Source organism: Palaemon carinicauda, chromosome 7 (genome assembly GCF_036898095.1).
Source record: "Palaemon carinicauda isolate YSFRI2023 chromosome 7, ASM3689809v2, whole genome shotgun sequence".
NCBI lineage: Eukaryota > Metazoa > Arthropoda > Malacostraca > Decapoda > Palaemonidae > Palaemon > Palaemon carinicauda.
In genome coordinates this window covers 99364868-99372367 of record NC_090731.1, presented here as the reverse complement: position 1 = coordinate 99372367, position 7500 = coordinate 99364868, and positions in this window count along the sequence as shown.

Here is a 7500-nt window from a genome sequence, read left to right as displayed (position 1 = left end):
TCAAGGGCGGGGGGAAGTTCTGAACGGCTGCTACCTTCTCAGGGAGGGGATAGACTCCTTGAAGAGTGATGTGGTTCCCTAAGAACAACACTTCGTTGATGCCAAAGGTACACTTGTCGTACTGAACTACAAGGCTCTTTTGTTGCAGGCGGTCGAGCACGATGCGCAGGTGACGGAAGTGTTCCTCTTTTGAGGAAGAGAACACAAGTATGTCATCCACGTAACATACACAGAAGGGGACGCTGAAAAGTGGCCCCAGAATTACGAAGGCCAAAACAGGAGTAAGTAAAGTTGTATGGTGATGGCAGTCTTAGGGATGTCTTCTGGGTTCATAGGCACCTGATAATACCCCTTCAGGTCGAGCGTGCAGGAAAATTCGCTTTTTGCAGGTAAAAGTAGACGCTGGCGGTGTTTGGGAGGGGGTAGTAATCCGGTTCTGTTTGCATGTTCAGGTGCCTGTAATCCCCACATGGACGGATGGAGCCGTCTTTCTTCAGGGCAATGTGTAAAGGTGATGACCATGGGCTGGAGACCTTTGGGCAAAGGCCCATTTCTTCCATTTTGGCGAACGTCTGTTTAGCGGCTGCCAATCGCTTTAGTGCCAGACGTCTGAATTTGGCGAAAACCAGGGGTCCCGTCTTCTTAATATGGTGATAAATACCTTGTTTGGCAGGAGCCGTGGGCGTTTGGCGAAGTTCTGGACGGAAAACTTCCAGGTACAACGTGAGGAGGTGGGCGTAGGCATTTGTGGGTTCGCTGATGTGGAGAGCAAGTTTGGAGGGGTTGGGTTGAAGAGGTGTCCACAACTCCGAGTCTGCGTTGACACATCGTTGGTGGGCGACATTGACCAGAAGGTGGAAATGAGAGAGGAAATCTGCACCAAGGACTGGCAATGTGACATCAGCAATGAGAAACTTTAGATTAAATTTACCGTTTCCAAACGATATTGTGAGGTTCTCATAACTCTAGGTGGGTATCGCAGATCCGTTGGCAGCTACCAGGTGGACGTCGGCAGTCGTAGACAGACTAAGTCGTGTCCTGAAGAGTTTCCTTGGCAAAAGAAAACAACAAGCACCCGTGTCTACCAAAAATAGCACGGCCGTTCCTGCATCATGTAAAAAGAAAAGATTAGAAACACTGGAGGCCACCACCACGAGCGATGGCCTACTTACAGGTTTTATGCCCACTGATAATCCTTGTCACATTTCTTCGCGGCACCCGCAAATCTGGAGTGGTAGTAGCAAAACTGCGGCCGATGGGCGGCAGTAAGTGGCTGTAGAAGTCGCGAGCGAGTGGTGCGTAATGGGTGGCTTTGTCGCCGCTCAGGCACGTCACGGGGAAGGCGTGTATGTCCTACGGCATTCACGTCAGCTTCTGTTGACATTGAATAGGTTTCATCTTCGTCAGGAGTGGAGGCGTTGATGGAGTTCTTGAAGGTCGTGAGGTGGCTGTCCAGAAGGAATTTGGTCATGAAGTCCTTTATGGGTAAACTATCGACATCGGGTATGGCAGCGCATACAGGTTCGGGTAAACGGCGTACCCAAAAGGCATGAAGTAAGTTCAATTCACGAGGAGAGCTGTCTGCGGCAGGCAGCAGGCGAGCGACACTGGTCATTTCCCTGCGGGTGAGCGAAGCCCTATGTTCCCCCAAATGGTTGTTGAGAGAGCTGAATAAGATTTTCTATATGAGCGGCTGGCGACGGCGAGTACTGCTGCAGAAGGTAGGTTTTGAGGGCGTCTTATGCCATTGGGGTGTCTCCTTGTTCACAAAGTCAGTCGGAGATTTCCATGAAGGTGTCCTCATGTATTGCAGCGAGAACATAATCTGCTTTGGTGGTTGAGCGAGTCACACCCTTGATGCCGAACTGGACTTCTGTGCGCTGAAACCAAGCAGATGCCTCTCTGCTGGCGAACGATGAAAGTTTGAATGAGGTGGCGCCAACTTCCGGGAAGCCCGCCATATTACCAGTGAGAGGGGGGGGGGAGGCGGGAGGAGCGAGTCGACTTCTGGGGTCACCAATGTGAAGGGCCAAGAGTAGGTTCTGACTTAAAAGGCAAGATGAAAGCAACTGAGTAACTTTATTACAGAACACCGAGTTTTTATACATACCAAGTCCCAGCAAGAAGGTCACCAAATACAACAGGTTATTTCTTGTCCAACAGGCAACCGGTTCTGTTAACAATTAACAATAAGAAAAGCAGACAAGTTGATGCAAGTTGCTGTCAGTGCTAGGGGAGAGCGTTGATACAAAGGATAATATATACAAAAAAGAGAAATTTCGTTACTATGTACGACCGTGTGACACACAGGTGGTACAAAGGGATGAGAAAGGTGATTTCTGGAGATGAAGAAGATAAGAAGGACACATAATTGTAAAAAAAAAAGAGAATGAATAAAAGGAATACATGGAAACATGGGAGGGGAATTCAAATAGAAGAAAAGAAGAAGAGAGGAGAGGAGGTCCTAAAGAAAAAAATTAAAAGGACTAATGGAGGAAGAAAAATAAGATCAGTGAGACAAGTGGAAAAAAGAATAAGATAGGGTATACAATAAATGAAGAGCACAAAAGATGTGAAAATAGGACGATAATGCGCTGAAGAAAATTAGAGGGAAGAATAAACACGAGGTGATTATCGGAATGGAAGAAGGTAGAGAAAAGAAGCGGTTAGGAAAAAAAAAATGCCATAGAACATAGTTAAGTATATAAAAGAAAATGATTGGATGAAAAGTGAAAAGATACATCAGACGAATAGCAATCAGAAAAGAATATTTTGGAGTAAAACGAATTGAAAAACAAAGGAGAGGGAAGAAGATCGATGAAGAATAATGAAAAAGAAAACGATAAAAAAAGGGAAAATGGAAATAAAAGTTTTTAGAAACATATAATAAAATTTAAATCAGGAGAAAATAGAATAACAATCAGAAGCAAAGATAGGAAGAGAGCATAAGCCAGAAAAGAAGGAAGATATAGGGATGCCGTAGAAAAAAAGGAAAGGAAACTGAATAGATGAAGTATTGAAATGAAGGGAAGGAACATATAAATAGAGGAAATCAAAATTGAGGAGAAAGGGTGAATGATAGAGAAAAGGAAAAATCAAGAACGAAGATGGTCGATAAGCAGAAGAAAGAAATGGAAAATAAGAAATCTGTAATGAGGGACAGGAAGAAGAGATCTATGTAAAGAGAAAGGAAAAAAGGGGCGAGTAGTAATCAAGATAAGAACAAAAAACTTCTAATAAGAGAAGAAAGAATTTCAGTTTAAGTAAAGGATGGGAAAATAGAAAGAAGATGAAACATAATAAAAGCAGTTGAAGAGAAAAGAACGATATGAGAGAAAATGTGTAATAGAGAAATGATAATAAGAGAAAAGGAAAATAAATATGGAACGAACGGTCACCAAAAATAAAGTGGAAGTGATAAGGCTGTTGAGCCTTAGGGATGAGTGTCAGACAATAAAAAGGAAAGAAGAATGAGGAAAAAGAACAAAGGGAGACGACTGAAGGACAAGTGGAAGAGGAAGAAGGAAAATGGGACTTAGGGAAAGGAAAGGTTGAGGGGAGAGAAGAAAAAACTAGGATGATCAAAAATAGGAGAAAGTAAAGAAGTGTTGTGGATATGGAAGAACAAAAAGAAAAGAAAAAGGAAGATTGAGAAAACAATTGAAACAAAAAAATAGAAGAAAGAGAGACTAAAGATTGCAAAGATACAACGGTTTGTTTATGTTTGCAGTTACTGCATTGGGCAAATTTATTCCTGGTTTGAGTAGCAACAAATGAAGCTATCTTGATCCCTCAGAAAATTTAGACTTCCAGTTCCCTGGAAATGCCGTCACTCACAACACATTGTAATGTTGTGACTCCAACATTCTCTCTGCAATGGATTGTCTTCATACTATTATCCAGGTTATCCAAGCCTTGCCACTTTTATATTGAATACACCTTTTGGCATGTTACTTTATAGTCAAAATTAATAATGTAAGGACATCACTCCCTCCGTAGTCCAGCATTCTCATCGAATTCTCCATTTCATTTAAATTCTCTTTTTGCCACACTGTGGTTCACTGTATATATTTATTCCGCTCCCTCAGAGCTACAATTTTATGTATTTATCATTTCGCTACCTATTTCTATTGACTTGTATTTCAAGCATTTGTACGAGTGAAAAAACACACATATTGTGGTGGTTAGTTCAAGTCAGATTGGCGCCTGCGCGCATGCTACTTTTCCGTCCGCACCTTGTATTATATTCTGCCACATGTTTGAATAAACCGTCAGTTGTTGTTGGTGATAGCTCGTCTCACTGTCCTTACAACTGGTGACCCCGGAGTTGAAGTAGCATCAGTGGTTTTGGCTTTGACATTAACGGACTTATTACGGCCGTGCTACCTTCTTTTATTCCGTTACTTTAGGCGTGAGCTTTGGAATTTGGTGCTCCTACACCTTGGTGCATTTGTAAGGCAGTAGGATGAGCTTAACCAACATATCAACTTCCCACCTCTTCGCCGACTTGTCGACTGACCACAAAGGCGGATTCAACCCGCCCATCACGCTCAACGGCCTCGCCTCCACGCCCAAAGTCAAACTACCGCCGTTTTCTCAACACAACACCGCTTCCTGGTTCCTGAGACCGGACGTACTCTTCCGAGTCACTAGGCCCAGCGACTCCTGCGCCAAGGCCGACATTATTCTCACCTCCATCCCAGAGGAGGTATTTGACAAGATTTCCCCATGGCTCGACGCACGGGCTGGCCAAGTTTCCTACGACGACCTGAGAACGAAACTCATCGGTAGCTACTCACTCTCTGTTTCAGCAAGGGCACAGAAAGTCCTGGCCCACGCCGGCAAACCCATGGGTGACACCTCTCATGTCGAGGCGTGGGACGAGTTGACCGGCCTGTTAATGCTTCTCGAGACCGACAGCAACGGCCGACGGCGCGAGATTAGCCTATCTCGCGAGATTTTCCTTCGACGTCTGCCGCAGGACGTAATGGCCCAATTGAAGGACGGCAACACACTTCCGATGAACGAACTCCTGTCGAAGGCTCAGAAGCTCCACAAGGCCTCCAAAGCATCTCGCCTCGGGGCATCATCTGTATCGTCTTCGTTCTCCTCTTTCAGCTGCTCTTCAATAGACTCTTTATCAACGCCTTTGACGACGATGACGAGATCAACGCTCTGGCAAGGAGGAAACCACCGCAACCGACACATCTGAACCCTAGGCCTAATCCAGCATGGTGCTTCTACCACCAGCAGTTCAGCAGCGATGCCAAGATATGTAGGGCACCATGCAATTTCCCTAGAAGTTGGCGAAATAGGATACCCCCTACCACCATCGCAGCTGCAGGAAACCAAAGCAAGAATGGTTTCTATATCCTCGACACCGTCTCCAACCATAGACTCATGGTCGACACCGGCGCTATGCAGTCAACGTTCCCGCCGCCACAAGCCGACCTAGACCGTGGTCCCAGCAAAGACGCCCCCTCGCTCGTCGCCGCCAACGGGTCTCCCATACGGTGTTATGGGACTAGGAAACTCAGGATATCTATCCTGGGCCGTTCGTATTCCTGGCCCTTCGCCATCACTGACATCAGTCGCCCCCTCCTCGGTGCAGATTTCCTCACTCACCACGGACTACTTGTCGACGTTGCCGGGAAACGCCTCATCGACACAGGATCCTGGCAGTCCCGCGCCCTGAGAGTCGGCCCTGCCAAAATGTCCGTATCCGCTGTACTGACGCAGCCCTACGCCGACCTTCTGCAAGAATTTCCTGAAGTTTTCAAGCCCGAGCTCCAACAATCGCCGGTATCCCCCTCCAAGCACGGGATCTACCACCACATCACGACGACAGGACCTCCTACACACGCCAAATTCCGCCGCCTCCCGCCCCAGAAGCTGAAGGACGTCAAACGCGCCTTTAAGGACATGGAACGCATGGGCATCTGTAAGAAAGCATCGAGCCCCTGGGCATCTCCCCTACACATGGTAAAGAAGCCTGACGGGACCTGGAGACCTTGCGGCGACTACAGGTGCCTCAACCTCATCACAACGCCCGACCACTACCCTCTGACCAACATGCAAGACCTGACGAATGTGTTGCATGGCGCGAAATACTTCACCAAGATGGACCTTCTCAAGTCTTACTTCCAGGTCCCCGTATTTCCAGAGGACATTCCGAAAACTGCCATTGTGACACCGTTCGGATCCAACACCTTTGCATACTCAACCTTCGGTCTACGCAATGCGGGGGCAACCTTCCAACGCCTAATGGATAGCATCCTGGGCGACCTACCATTCTGCGTCTGCTACGTCGACGACATCGTGATATTCTCAAGGACCAAGGAGGAACACCGGAGGCACGTCCGCGCCGTCCTCAAACGCCTGCAGGAGAATGGCATAGTTGTACGTTTCGACAAATGCACATTCAGTGCTGAAGGAGTGGACTTTCTTGGTCATTGCGTGTCCTCGAGTGGGGTAAAACCCATGACAACCTAGGTGGACGCCATCAGAAAGTTCCCGACACCTACGACCACCCGCCAACTTCAGGAGTCTCTGGGGATGGTCAATTACTACAGGCGCTTCATTCCCAACATCGCACAGACCCTGACACCCCTCGATAACGTCCTGAAGGGAAAGGCGAAGAAACTTGAGTGGGGTTCCCCACAATAACATGCATTCACCCGGACAAAGGACGCCCTCCCCAACGCCACCACCCTGGCTCATTTCGACGACAACGCCCCTCTGCGACTGACGACCGACGCCAGCAACGTCGCCTGTGGGGCTGTGCTGGAACAGCTCGTCGATGGTTCTCCTCGACCATTGGCATTCTTCAGTAGAACACTGAAACCCGCCGAAACAAGATACAGCACCTTCGATAGGGAGCTCCTCGCCGTCTACCCCGCCGTCTGCCACTTTAGGCACATCCTGGAGGGCACACCCTTCACCATCACGACAGACCATTAACCCCTCGTACATGCCTTCACAAAATCGACAGACGCATGGTCCTCCCGACAACAATGTCATCCCGCAGCAATCGCCGAACTCAGGTGCACCATAAGCTACGTTCCCGGAAAGAAGAACCCAGTCGCAGACGCCCTTTCAAGGATTGAAATCGAAGTAATACACCTGGGAATTGACTACGCCAACCTCGCATCCGAGCAGCGCACCGACCTAGAGGCACAGGATCACCTAACGGGGCCATCTGCGCTCAAGATAACTGCAATTCCCCTCGGGCAAGCAGGAGTAACTATCCTCTGCGACACCAGCACCGTCCGCCCATGCCCGTGGATTCCAGCTTCCTGCAGAAGAAAAATATTCGACATCATCCATGGACTTTCACACCCCTCGGGACGCACCGCTGCTCGCCTCGTGTTTGAAAAGCTCATCTGGCCAGGGATCAAAAAGGATGCCCGGGAATGGGCAAAGACATACATCAATTGCCAGACAAGCAAGATAAGCCGTCACACCGAATCGGGGATAGGTGATTTTCTCCAACCGAAAAGA